General features: G+C 35.4%; 1 protein-coding gene across 2 annotated transcripts in view; it reads left to right on the top strand.

The window, feature by feature from the left end:
• Positions 1 to 2,298: 2,298 nt before the first annotated feature.
• The window catches only part of LOC120414362 (WAS/WASL-interacting protein family member 2), a 27,396-nt gene continuing 15,158 nt past the window's right edge, over positions 2,299 to 14,536 (top strand). The window contains exon 1 of one of the 2 annotated variants that reach the window (XM_052709599.1): positions 2,299 to 3,026. The gene's annotated coding sequence lies outside the window, so the exon portion shown is untranslated. The remainder of the gene's footprint in view (positions 3,027 to 14,536) is intronic. The other variant, XM_039575524.2, reaches the window with a different exon arrangement.

Genomic DNA, 14,536 nt, shown 5'->3' with positions numbered 1-14,536 from the left:
TTCAATGTAAATTCAAATTTGTATGGACAGCTGCCAAATTTGTATGGAAGGTTAAATGGACAAACTAATGGTGCAAAATGGGCATACCGAAGGCACCAAAAAAGTTTAAGCCGGATTAAAAAATACAAAATATCTAATGACCGAAATTTCAGAGGAATGTTTAAAATATTCATATAAAACCAATTTGAAATCAATCAATTGTGTTAAAATATAATTCTAATTATACTTTTGTGTTGCAGATCTTCCAAAAAGCTATATTAACATCGATCCAGTCCGTCAAGCGTTTGCTCATCAAAATGCGACTCGATTATGGTATCACATTCATAATGACGTTCAAATTAAATCAGGACTTCTTGGAAAACCTTTTTGCCATGATTCGACTGAACGGGGGAAGTAATGATCATCCGTCTCCTCTCGAGGCATTGAATCGCATAAGGCTCATCATCCTTGGCAAAAGCTTAACCTTCCCGATGAGTGTAAATCAAAACACCGAAGTCAACACGGACGTGCAAGAACATTTCGTGATGTCGCAAATTTTTCGTAAGAAGAAGGAGCAGAAGTCTGACGAAGCTAAAGAGTCAGACGAAGAAGATGACATCGATGCCTGGACGTACCAACCGAAGAGGCGTACCTTGGAAGAGATTGACGGTCAACAGTACGTGTACGGGTATATGGCCAAATCCCTGATGAAGACCAAAGAGTGGTGCGGCCAATACACCTATCAGATTGAGAGTTCCCCGGACGAATCGGCCACCGGCAAGGAAAACTACGTGGAAGATCTTTCGCGAGGCGGTTTGGTTCAACCATCCGAAGAGTGGACCAACGTAGCTGATCAGATGGAGGATTACTTTAATTTCATTCATAATCGTGGCCCATACAACGAAGAACCAGCATTCAGGAACAGTGATAATATTTTTAAGCGAACGATGTACAAATTTTCGAAAAAATTTCCGGAAGTGCCGCGAGAAATGATGGAAACTTTTGTAAAAAAACGGATTAACATTCGCGTACGACATTTGAAGAAACAGATTCAGGAGAAGAAGACCCATCGTTATAAGGTATTGAAAAACAATAAGAAACAAACACACACTGTACAAAAGGCCATTCTTAACAAAAATCAGAAAAAACTAAAACATTTTCTAACGTGATCATTGCTACTTAACTCTGTAATCCAAATATATTCGCTCCACTGAAACCGAAAAAGATTTCATTGATAATATCCGTGTGAGAAAACTAATTTTCATTCATGAAAACTACCCTCTACTTTTATAATTCAAGCAACGGAAAACAATCGAACACGATTATCTGTTTTAGTTCAAATAAATTTGCACCCCGACCCAAAACATAGTTAAGTTTGTTGAAAAGTGTGAATGTGAAGCATTCGTTGACTGAGAAACTTATCTTTTGATACAAATTTCCGTTTTACTAAAAAAATTAACATTCTCGGTTTGATCTTTCACTAACGAGGCACTACATGCATTCAAGGTAATACTTTTAAACGTTAATGTTAACAAAAAAACCATTCAAAGTTGTTTAAATTAGTTTTTTTTTAAATTTTGTATGTCATCCCATACTGTCCTGTAGTACCGAGAACGGTATGACGTCATCACGAGAGGCATCACAAATGTTGACACTTTTTTGCTCACTAACACTAATCCAAGACGTTTTCAGCCGGACCTTTTAAATATACGGACATTGCCAATCACTGCCTTCCGGGTGGCTGAGCCCGAGCTTGAATAAAAGGGGTTTTCCTTATTTTTTTTGCAATTACCTTTTGCTCTTCAAAACCATGCCCCTAAAAAACACAGCGAATTCAAGTTGAAAGAATTTCCCTTATGAACAAACACTATTCTTAAAACGCAAACTTTTGTGAACGAAAACTCTTCAAGATTGATAATTTCGCGCAACAACGACGACGCACAACGCGTTTCGCTATTCAACACGGTCGACGACTCCCGAAAAAACGCGTTTCGCGAATGAAACTGTCATCGACTTCTTGTAAGGCAGTGATGCTAATTTTTTAATCTAATTTTTTTACCAAATGATTTTTTTTTTAAATTATGTTAATCACGTTCACGTGCCGGGAAAACAATTAAAATTCGTTTGTATTATTTTTATATGAAATTTTACTTTTTTTTAAATAAAATTCAGAGAACCCTTTGAACGCGACCTGCCCCAAACAATCCAGTACAGGCATTTCACCGACACATCACAGACTCTTTGACAGAATCTTTGCAGATCACGCATGCTGCTGACAGCTCCCGCACTGCCAAAGTGTGCAAACGTCAAACCACCACCACCATCATCTCGCTGGCTCGCAAAGTGTTTCGTCAAAGTGCTGCTCGAGTTGACGACGACACAAGTTTTTTTTTCTTTCGCCTTTTCAAAAGTTTATCGGGCCAAAAAAAGTTCGATTCGCGATAATCCGGAGTGCAGACCGTGTTGCGGCCGGAAACGGGTGTGGGGGCCCCACCTTGGCTGAAGATATTCCGTGAGTGTGTTTGTGTGTGTGTCTCGTTGCAAGTGCCCCACACAGGTTCGTCGGACCACTTTCGAACGGAGAAGGGAAGGTGGGACGCAGCGACGACGACGACGACGGATAAGCGGAAGAGGAGCAGCAGGGCAGCAAAAGTTTCAGTGTCTGTGCGGGGGGACACATACGTTTTTGATTAATCAAAACCAATAATATTTGTGTGAAATTCCTGCTGGAGCTCGATTCCAGCGGGTGTAGCTGGATGGTACGGGGTGGCGGTGGCCAACAGATTAGATAAGCTATCGCAGATTGAGTGGCAAAAAGGAAAAAAAAAGATCAACTTGTGCAATTTTGTGCGTGGAATTAGGATCCACGGTGGAGGGTTGGCCTGCGAGTGGTTCACTTTTTGGCAGGGAGCTGGAGCCACAGGAAGATAAAATTTTGCACCATCATCCGCAGCAGCAGCAGGAGGTAGTGGACGGCGGAGGTGGCACCAGCAGCACCCCCAGCAGCAGCGGTGGCAAGAGGGAAGGCCGCAAGACGAAACCAGGTGGTGAGTAATCATCGTACAAGTCATATTACGGAGGTTTTCGCTGCTGCTGTTGTTGTTGTTGTTGGATCAGGGGGGTCTTACGGGATTCTCTGCGCTGCGGCCGTCATCGTCGTCGTGTTCTTGAGGGGGGATCAGCTTTCAACCAACAACAACAGCAGCTTTAGAGAAGATCAATGAGTGCGAAAGTTCTGTCTTGGAAGCGGAATCCCGGTATGTGCAGCATTCCTAAAGTACCCCGACCGTGTGTTGTTGCGTCCAATGAATCATTCGGTGAGGTAATCCCTTGTCTGGTTAGGATATCGACTAGCTGGTGGTTCGTAGTGAATGAAACAGCTGCAAGAGTTAAGCCTTGTGGCTTGAAAAATAACATTCAGAAATTTAAGAAACCGCATTTTCCAATCGTTATTCACAGAACTTTAAATTGAGATAAATTTTAATCTAGCAAATTAAAAATGCTACAACAAATATTACATATTCAAAACGGAAACTAATCTTTGAAAAACTAGATTTTTTTATGAATAGTTAAAGATTTTCAAATATTTATTTACGTAACATTTTTGTATGAACAGCTGCTAACTTCTATGGAGACTTTTATGGGTGAACTATTACCCTATTACACAAAATTACTTCTTTGGTCAAAAAGTTTCAGCCCGAAATAAAACAAATAATCGTAATTAGCCGATTTTGTAGAGTATTGAAACTAAATCGAAACCAATGAAAATTACCAAAATAAATATTTTCCAAAAAAAAAAAAAAATAATAAAAATGAATAAATTGTACGTTCTACAGCTTTGCCTTGGCGTTCTCGATTGCGAGATTCCTACTCGATACTAGCTCTAGTAACATTTTTAAACAACGTTTGAGGCAGAATGGAGTAATTCTTAAAAAAAAATAAAAAAAAAGAAAAATACAAATTCTCATACTTTTGAAAAGTGGTCTAAACGTGCAACGGGAATTGAATCTTCAGTATAACGGGAATTGAATCTTCAGATAAGAACGTACTGACCTTAGTTTCAACCTCTTATATTTTTTTGTTTTTTTTTTTTTTTTTTTTTTTTATAAACACGGTTTTTGACAATTTTCATGTGTAAGATGTGATTTTCGTGTGTCAAAAATATGTTTAAGGATTGATTCTCAAGCAGATAGAAATAACTAGAAAAGTTCAAGTTCACAAAATAACAATAACGATTTGATCGAAAATATTTTTTATACATAAATAACAGAAAAAAAATAAACAGAAAAAAACAGATGTATCCCAATTTGATATTAAAAAAACTGAAGCTAGACAAGTTATCCAAGTCAACAAATAACTAAAGTTCAAAAGAAAAAAAAAAATATTCAAAGGTTTGGTTATGGATACTCCAATAAATTTGTAACCCAGAAAAGATGCAAAAATATCTAGTTCTTCAGCTGAAAAAAATATGTTCTAAATTACAAAAATTATGTACCTAATGTGGTCATAAAACATTCAAATCATATTAAATGGAACTTATTTAGTGGTAATAATTTTATAGTTTTCAACTCAAAAGGGACCGAGTTTGAAAAATGTTGTGGTGCTTACGTCAATGCGTTATTACAAGGGTTAAGTCCATATTTTGAGATGATTGTTTCTTTGATCAAAAGGTACAGTTTTGAATATTTTATCCACTAAATTAACACTAGTTGAGATTGTCAAGTTTGTCAGTTTGTGGAAGGCAGAGATCGAGATTTGGTCAAAAACTGGATTTTTGGCGATTTTTTATGGTGTGGTTTTCATTAATACCAAGGAAAGGTTAAAGATAGAAGATCTGGCAACCCTGTTCGACCACTTAAGATGTACCGTCAGTGAGGGTGACTATGGGTCAAAAACACCTTTCGTAATTTCTTAATAACAAAAATAATTTGAATAACATCGAGAATCTTTCAACGTAGATTTGTTCTTAGATAGTTTACTAACATTTTCCCAAAATATGGTGGATTTTGATGAACACTACCTTAAATGCCCCCTTATAGGGGGTGACATTGGGTCAAATGAAACTAAAATGATGCTCAAATACAACGATATGGTAAAAACAAGTCATCCAACAGTGATTCTTGCTCGAGGAAATTGTATTGACATGCTACAATGTTTGAACTAGATATTTACAAACTTTGAGTAGTTTTCGAGCAATTCCAACAAAAATATTAGAAAAATGATTTTTCGAGAGGTCTCTTTTGGTTAAAAACGCACCTCAACTTTAGACAGCTGCCAAAATAACAGGATCTGTTCTAGGAACCAAATTTTTCAGCGAAGTCATCTTAGGATGTCCCCTACACAACTCTTTTAACAGAATTTAGTTTCATTGAGAAGAACCTGAGAAATGGTAAAATCCGTAAAAAATCGCTTTGACACCCAATCTCACCCTCCAGACCCAATGTCACCCCCACTGACGGTATACAAAATTTTTGAGACCGAAACATAGTTGGACTAAAATGAATCGATGCATAAAACCGAGTTTGCTACATTTCCAAATAATAAAACAATACGCTTGTTAACAGTTAGCGTTTTCATGATAGTTTCAATCATACCATCCAAACAAATCACTTCATTTGCGCGCTAATCTTTGCGAGGTCAAAATCATCACCATCCTCACTGTGGTGTTGCACCGCGATGAGATGCGTTTCGTTTTCATATCTCCACCAAACTCACCGAGACTGTGGTGTAGCATCCATCACAGAAGCATCTATTTACATTGGGCTCTCCAGCAGCGAACAAAAAATCTCTAATTTTACCCCAAAGTGGAAAATAAATCACATGAATTTGTCTCTCTCTCTCTCCAGCGCGCAAAGTGAGAGCGAATCAAAAACGCCAAAGTTCCAAATTTAGAGGAATGTGTGTGTTGTGTGATGAGTTTGTGTGTATACTCTGGAGAAGCAGAAGCAACAACAAAAAAAATTCAAACCCCACCTCGAGAGTCGACCTGCCAGCACCACCCACCGAGATATAGACCGAAAGAGATTGTTGATGCTGCGGATGACGCGCGATACCAGTGAAAAGCGCCACGATAAACATCTCTATAGCTATGAACTGTTGCGTTGCATTTGGCAGGTAGAATAGCGATTCTGATTCTGATTTGGTCACTGTTTGCTCCAATAATCGGTTGGAATGTCCAATCGAATTTCGAAACCTAGACAGACAGACACTCACCGGAAGTTAAACTGGATTGCGCTGCGAATGACATCGGAGCTGACCTAGTGAATGATGAAAAAGAACCGCGGCGATTGCATCGAGTTTGTGCAGTTAGAGTTGTGTGTTGCCAAATCATGAAAACAGTAGTCCAGTGGTTCTTGTCATTTCTGAACGGACTCTGCATCATGTCTCATGACTGTTCATGAAATAACGGATTGTCGAAAATCGAGATTCATAAATTGATTGATTGATTTTGATGCTTTCAATCGAAATGAGGTATTTCGTCATTGGGTAGCTTGAACTGTTATTTGCAAAGTGAATAATATTCTATATTCATTTCATAAGTCCAAATTTCAAGGAGACTGATCGGAATTTGAACTCTGAACCTTCTGCTTGCGAGACAGAAGCGGCAACCATGAGGCTACGCAGCTAGTGGAAAAAACGGAATCGACGTAACACCTTATAATGTGGCCCTCTTAAACCTTGCGGTTTCGTCAACGGATCCACAGGCGTGTATCGTTCTTTTTGCGACAAGACTCCGCCTCCCGGGTCTCCTAAGTGTGAAGGTATGGGCACGGGGAGAGGGCACCGAATACCTATATTTACACTTAGAATTTTTTGCGTCCGCCCCGGGATTCGAACCGGCAACCTCTGGATTGTGAGTCCAGTGCGCGGTCCGATTGATCCACACAGGCAGACAGTATTTAACTTTATTCCTCGTTTAGTTCAGAACCATTTTAATTTTATCGTTTATAAATTGAAACATCACATAATACATAAGAGCACTTCTCTCAGATTTCGGTCATTCGTTTTTTTTGTATTTTTTGATCCGACTGAAACTTTTTTGGTGCCTTCGGTATGCCCAAAGAAGCCATTTTGCATTATAATTTGCCATTTAATTTTCCATACAAATTTGGCAACTGTCCATACAAAAATGATTTATGAAAATTCTAAAATATGTATCTTTTAAAGGAATTTTTTGATCGATTTGGTGTCTTTGGCAAAGTTGTAGGTATGGATACGGACTACACTGGAAAAATGTGATACACGGTAAACAAATTTTCAATGATTTTTAATTTATCTTTTTGTCACTTAAACTTAACTTGCAAAAAAAACATTTTATTTTTTTCCATTTTTTATATGTTTTAGAGGACATTAAAAGCCAACTTTTCAGAAATTTCCAGGTTGTGCAAAAAATCTTTGAGCGAGTTATGAATTTTTGAATCAAAACTGATTTTAAAAAAAACGAAATATTGGTCACAATTTTTCAACTTAATTTTTCGATGTAAAATAAAATTTGCAATCAAAAAGTACTTGGATTTTGATAAAGTGCACCGTTTTCAAGTTATAGCCATTTTTAGGTAACTTTTTGGAAAATAGTAGCGGTTTTTATGTTTTTTTTTTAATCTGTGCACTTTTTTGCCCACTTTTGAAAAAAAATATATTTGAAAAGATGAGAAAATTCTCTATATTTTGCTTTTTTGAACTTTGTTGATAAGACCCTTAGTTGCTAAATATTGCCATGCAAGTGTTTAAAAAACAGAAAAATTGATGTTTTCTAAGTCTCACCCAAACAACCCACCGTTTTGTAATGTCAATATCTCAGCAACTAATGGTCCGATTTACAATGTTAAAATATGAAACATTCGTGAAAAAATATGAAACATTCGTGACATTTTCCGCAAAATATTTTCAAAATGTTTAAACCAAGACTAATATTTTAAAAGGGTGTAATATTGAATATTTGGACCTTTTGAAATATTAGTCTTGATTTAATATTTTTGAAAATATTGTTTTCGAAAAGATCAGAAAATTTCACGAATGTTTCATATTTTAATATTGATAATCGGACCATTAGTTGCTGAGATATCGACGTTAGAAAATGGCGTGTTGTTTGGGTGAGACTTGAAAAACATCAATTTCCATGTTTTTAAACCTTTGCATGGCAATATCTCAGTAACTAAGGGTCGTATCAACAAAGTTCAAAAAAGCAAAATATAGAGAATTTTCTCAGCTTTTCAAAAATATCTTTTTCAAGGGTGAGCAAAAATGGGCACTAATTTAAAAAAAAATGAAAATTTCGACTATTTTCAAAGACTGGCTATAACTTGAAAACGGTGCACTTTATCAAAATTTCACTGAAGTACTTTTTGATTGCAAATTTGATTTTATGTGCATCGAAAAATGAAATTGAAAAAAAATTGCGACCAATATTTCGATTTTTTCAAAAAACCAGTATTGATTCAAAAATTCATAACTCGGTCAAAGATTTTTGGCCCATTCTGGAAATTTCTGAAAAGTTGGCATTTGATGTCCTCTAAATCATACCAGAAAATGAAAAAAAAAAATGAAAAATATTGTTTTTTTTTTGCAAATCAAGTTTTAGTGACAAAAAGTGAAATTTAAAATCACCAAAAATGTGTTTACCGTGTATCACATTTTTCCAGTGTACTCCTTATCCATACCTACAACTTTGCCGAAGACACCAAATCGATCAAAAATTCCTTTAAAAGATACAGATTTTAGAATTTATTAAATCATGTTTTGTATGGACAGCTGCCAATTTGTATGGAAAATTATATGGATAAACTAATGATGCAAAATGGCTTCTTTGGGCATACCGAAGGCACCAAAAAAGTTTCAGCCAGATTGAAAAATACAAAAATTAAAATTAAAGAAAAAATACCGATTTCGTAGAGAATTACTCACCTGTGGAAGCACCTGGCTATCGCAGAAGCTCAGCATCCATCATCAGCTGGCTGGTGATCGACTAAACGTAATCGGTTGCGGGAAATGGATTGAAAAATTAAATGCAATCATATCGATTGGCACACAACAAAGCTCAACAAAGCGCTTTTCAATATGGGGAATTAGTATCGCTCCACGCGAGGCTTTCCATCGGACCAAACATGGTGCAAGATGCTCAATGAACAAGTTTGATGTTCATTTTCCGGGTTCCCACCTTAGTCTGGCAATGACAAAGCTAAGCCACATCAGAAAGATAAAAGGTGTCACACTTTGAGATAGCTTATCGCCACTCGGCTAAGGTGTGAATCCACTCCAAAGTGAGCCGCCTCCGTCGTAGATTATGATTATCGGTAGCTGATGGACAGAGGAAAAAATCGATGAGAATAACTGCTGATTTTTTTTTTGTAATGCTATAGGCCTCCATGGATTTGTTCTAAAAAATAAAGATTCAATCGGGATTACTTGCGAAATTAGATTTTTTAGTTTTTAGCCAAATATGAACTAAATTTTAATTTTGTCAGTTGGAACAGCTTCTAGGAACCATATTCTTGACTATAATCATCATTTATTCACATTGACTTTCAAAGTATTGAGCAGAGTGCTATGATTTGAACATATTTTCTCCGTGACAAACCAAACCACTGTTGGAAATCTAATCAAAAAGCAATCATTCTTATTCACCTCGTACTCGGTGGAGGTCTTCACGATGATCGTCGTAACAATTTTTGGAACCACCAAAACGGCGTGTCGTGTGTGAGTGTCTTCTATAGAACGCCTTCGCCCCCTCCCGCTCGAGCTGCCCTTGTTTGGACAGCTCTACAGAAGGCTTGCAATAAATAAAACACCACAACTCTTCATCCATACCTACTACTAAGCTCGACTAGAGGTAGATAGAGCAGCTCAAGGGGACGAGGTGAGGTCGTCGTCGTATTAGGCAATCTCGCCAATGTCGACGGCTGATAGCTAAGCCAGGGTGGTCAGACCAGACCTGTTGTAAATTTGATGGTGTTGTGAGGGGGTGGGATGTGCAACGCCATTGGGACGGGAGTGACGAATCATAATGACAACTTCCTCGCCAAACAACCACCGAAAGCGAACGCGCGTCGTGTTTCGCAGCATGTAGTCGCCGTCTCCTACCTCTGTGTGTACACTTTGGATTTGTTTGTTTACTTTTGCAGATCCCGAAATAGCTAATTGCAGTCGTGGGAGTGGATTTTTTTTTTCTCGTTGTGTAGTTGGTATTAATAACAGCACACAGAAGGTTATTACACTTTTCAGTTTAAAAAAACATGATCATATCAATAAATAATAGAAGAATAAAATTGAGCAATTCTTCTTGAAAAACGGAAATTAATTTCACTATATTTGTTTTTGCTGTGATAAAAATTCGAGGGGCTTCCCTAAAAAAGGCATTTTATAAATAGCCTTACAATTTTGGCAACTGCCCATACCATAATGATAATTTAAGAAAAATCAACTGAATCCACTTTGTAAATTCTGGAGTTTTTTTTGAAAAGGTCCAATAAACCAAATTTCCTGTTTTTGCTTTTTGGGTGTTTTACAAACCACCTTGAGTCAGGGGTATTTAAAAACAAGCAAAAAGCAAAAACAGAAAATTTGGTAGAAAATTGTTTGTTTGAAAAAATCTATACAGTCCAGACTCGATTATCCGAAGGCCTTGGCAAAATTCACTTCGAATAATTGAAACTTCGGATAATCGATTCACGAAAAAAAAAAATATTCGTTCTCTATTTTTGATAGTCGAGCTTTAATACGACCCCTAGAATAGTCTTAAATAAGTGATTTAGAATTTTTAAATCCAAGATGGCGGCCAAAATGTCGATGATGAAATTTACATCAGGGATACCCCTGATTCGTAATAAGTAAAAATAAGTATCAAAACGTGTTGTTTAAATCGTTAATAACTCGCCAGGGTTAACACGGATCGTTTTGCGGTCTTCGACAAAGTTGTTTGTCATAAAACTTTGGATTTACAGAAGAATCTCACACTTGACAATGATTCGACACATTTTATGCCACCTTTTGTTGGAATTTCGTAAATGATGCTTTTCCCCATACATTTTTTCGATTTTTTTCATATAAACTTCAAGGATAATAAGCGACCCTTAAACCTTAACCGCTTTGGCTCCAAATTAGCACAGTTACTTATTTTTACCTAAAGAATCGAACCAAGGGGTATCCCTATGTTCATTATATTTTGTCACCCTAGTGTTCACCCTGTGGTAAGGAAATATTCGAGATTCTGAATCTTGGGAAGGGTTTTTCTGACCGGTTTAGGGTCTTCGGCAAAGTTGTATGTATTGATAAGGACTATTCAAAAAAAAAAAATGGTACAATTAAAATAAGTTGACGACTTTTTCATTGACTTTTTGACTTCACAAAAAATCTATTTCGAAAAATATAAATTATTAGTTTTTGATGACCACAAAAAATAAGCCATGAGTAGTTCTCTCAGATTTCGGTCATTCGATTTTTTTTTTGTATTTTTTAATCCGACTGAAACTTTTTTGGTGCCTTCAGTATGCCCAAAGAAGCCATTTTGCATCATTAGTTTGTCCATATAATTTTCCATACAAATTTGGCAGCTGGCCATACAAAAATGATGTATGAAAATTCGAAAATCTGTATCTTCTGAAGGAATTTTTTGATCGATCTGGTGTCTTCGGCAAAGTTGTAGGTATGGATATGGACTACACTGAAAAAAAATGATACACGGTAAACAAAATTTTGGTGATTTTTTATTTAACTTTTTGTCACTAAAACTTGATTTGCAAAAAAAAAACACTATTTTTATTTTTTTTATATGTTTTAGAGGACATCAAATGCCAACTTTTCAGAAATTTCCAGGTTGTGCAAAAAATCTTTGAGCGAGTTATGATTTTTTGAATCAATACTATTTTTTTCAAAAAATCGAAAAATCGGTCGAAAAAATGTTTCAACTTCATTTTTCGATGTAATATCAAATTTGCAATCAAAAAGTACTCTAGTGAAATTTTGATAAAGTGCACCGTTTTCAAGTTAAATCCATTTTTAGGTGACTTTTTAAAAATTAGTCGCAGTTTTTAATTTTTTTAAATTAGTGCACATGTTTGCCCACCTTTGAAAAAAATATTTTTGAAAAGCTGAAAAAATTCTCTATATTTTGCTTCTTTGGACTTTGTTGATACGACCCTTAGTTGCTGAGATATTGCCATGCAAAGGTTTAAAAACAGGAAAATTGATGTTTTCTAAGTTTTTTTTAAACCAAGACTAACATTTTAAAAGGGCGTAATATTGAATGTTTGGCCCTTTTGAAATGTTAGTCTTGGTTTAAAAAATTGAAAATATTTTTTTCGAAAAGATCGGAAAATTTCACGAATGTTTCATATTTTAACATTGAAAATCCAACCGTTAGTTGCTGAGATGTCGACATTAGAAAATGGTGTGTTGTTTGGGTGGGACTTATAAAACATCAATTTTCATGTTTTTAAACCTTTGCATGGCAATATCTCAGCAACTAAGGGTCGTATCAACAAAGTCCAAATATGCAAAATATAGATAATTTTTTCAGCTTTTCAAAAATATTTTTTTCAACGTTGGGCAAACATGTGCACTAATTTTAAAAAATGAAAAACTGCGACTATTTTCAAAAAAGTCCCCTAAAAATGGATTTAACTTGAAAACGGTGCTTTTTATCAAAATTTCACTTAAGTACTTTTTTATTGCAAATTTGATTTTACATCGAAAAATAAAGTTCAAACATTTTTGCGACCAATTTTTCGATTTTTTGAAAAAATGGTATTGATTCAAAAATTCATAACTCGCTTAAAGATTTTTTGCACTACCTGGAAATTTATGAAAAGTTGGCATTTGATGTCCTCTAAAACATATAAAAAAAAAATTATAAAAAATAATGTTTTTTTGCAAATCAAGTTTTAGTGACCAAAAGTTAAATAAAATATCACCAAAATTTTTTTTACCGTGTATCATTTTTTTCAGTGTAGTCCATATCCATACCTACAACTTTGCCGAAGACACCAGATCGATCAAAAAATTCCTTCAAAAGATACAGATTTTTGAATTTTCATTCATCATTTTTGTATGGCCAGCTGCCAAATTTGTATGGAAAATTATATGGACAAACTAATGATGCAAAATGGGTGTCTTTGGGCATACTTAAGACAACAAAAAAGTTTCAGCCGGATTAAAAAATACAAAAAATAAAATTTAGGAAAAAAGACCGATTTCGTAGAGAATTGCTCCCATACAAAAGTATTGGCAAAAAATATGCCGCCTAGTTTTGCAAAAAAAAATGTTTTTTGGAAGAGTTGAAATTTTAAACCATTTTTTTTACTTCAGTTTGACTTTCAGTTTTCAAATTTGCAATCGAAAAGTCCTTCACAGATTTTTGGATAAATTGCACCGCTTTTTTATATAGCCACTTTAAGTTTAATTTTAACTGAAAAAATCCAGTTTTCCCGTTTTTTTCGCCAACACTCCATGATTATCATTTTATATTTTTTTCTCGTTATGTTGAGAAAATTTCTATTAAAATTGCCTAAGAGACATTGAAAAATAGACCTCTGGTTGCTATACAGCGTATAAAAGTGAAGAAAACGACGGCAACATTTCAAAAGGCATCATGTACATTTTGACAGTTTTTGGGTTATTGCACATTCTGAAAGAACTTCTAATGAGCAAAAGTTACTTCAGTAAAGTTTGTTTAATTATGATTTGAAACAAAGTAACGTAAACAAAACCTCTGGCATTAGCAGGGCACGTTTATATAGCCCTGTCAACCGGTCAAATAAAAGACTACATGAACCTCGTGACAAAAAAAAAGCATCTTGAAAAAGACGCCATGTACATTTGCCGACGAAAAGCGAATCATAACAAAACTTCCCCTCCAATGACAGCAGGGTGATATAGACGTTGGTGATTTCAAAAGATGTTATGTTTGTTTTTCTTAAATATAATGACGGAAATAATGTTTTATTCAATACGGATGATCAAGTATCAATAAAAGCAACGTTTTTCATCGTTTGTTATCATTAGAACTTCTTTTGCTTTTAAATTAAAATGGGAATTGAAAAATGATGCTGCATTCAAATGCGTTTTTCTCAAAACGCATGGTTTGTACATGATGCTTTTTGAAATGTAGGCGTCGAAAAAGAAAATCGAACTTTTTAAGTCTTATCCAAACAACCTTTTATTTCCTAGTACCAATATCTCAGAAACTAGTCTAGTTTTTAATGTTAAAAAATAATCATTAGTGAAATTTCTGATCTTGTCGAAAAAATATTTTTAAAATTCTGAAATCAGGACTAACATTTCAAAAAGGTCAAATTTACAACAATACGCCTTTTTGAAATGTTGTTTTTAGCGGGATGAACTATACATCCACGGATATGTCCAATGTTTGGAGTTGTCCTTTTTGAAATTTTGTATTTTTTACAGTTTTGAAAAGTTACTTAGTTTAGATCTGATTCCTATATCACGATTCTTGTCATGCTAGAGTTCAACCCATATGGCATTGTCCGATGTACGATAAAAGTTATCAATCAACCCCTTCTTCTCATTATCTCTGTTCGCCCTTTGGGTACTTACCAGCTCA

This window comes from Culex pipiens, chromosome 3 (assembly GCF_016801865.2).
Source record: "Culex pipiens pallens isolate TS chromosome 3, TS_CPP_V2, whole genome shotgun sequence".
Classification (NCBI taxonomy): Eukaryota; Metazoa; Arthropoda; class Insecta; order Diptera; family Culicidae; genus Culex; species Culex pipiens.
Note: the sequence above shows the minus strand (reverse complement) of the source record. Positions and strands in the feature narration are given on the sequence as shown.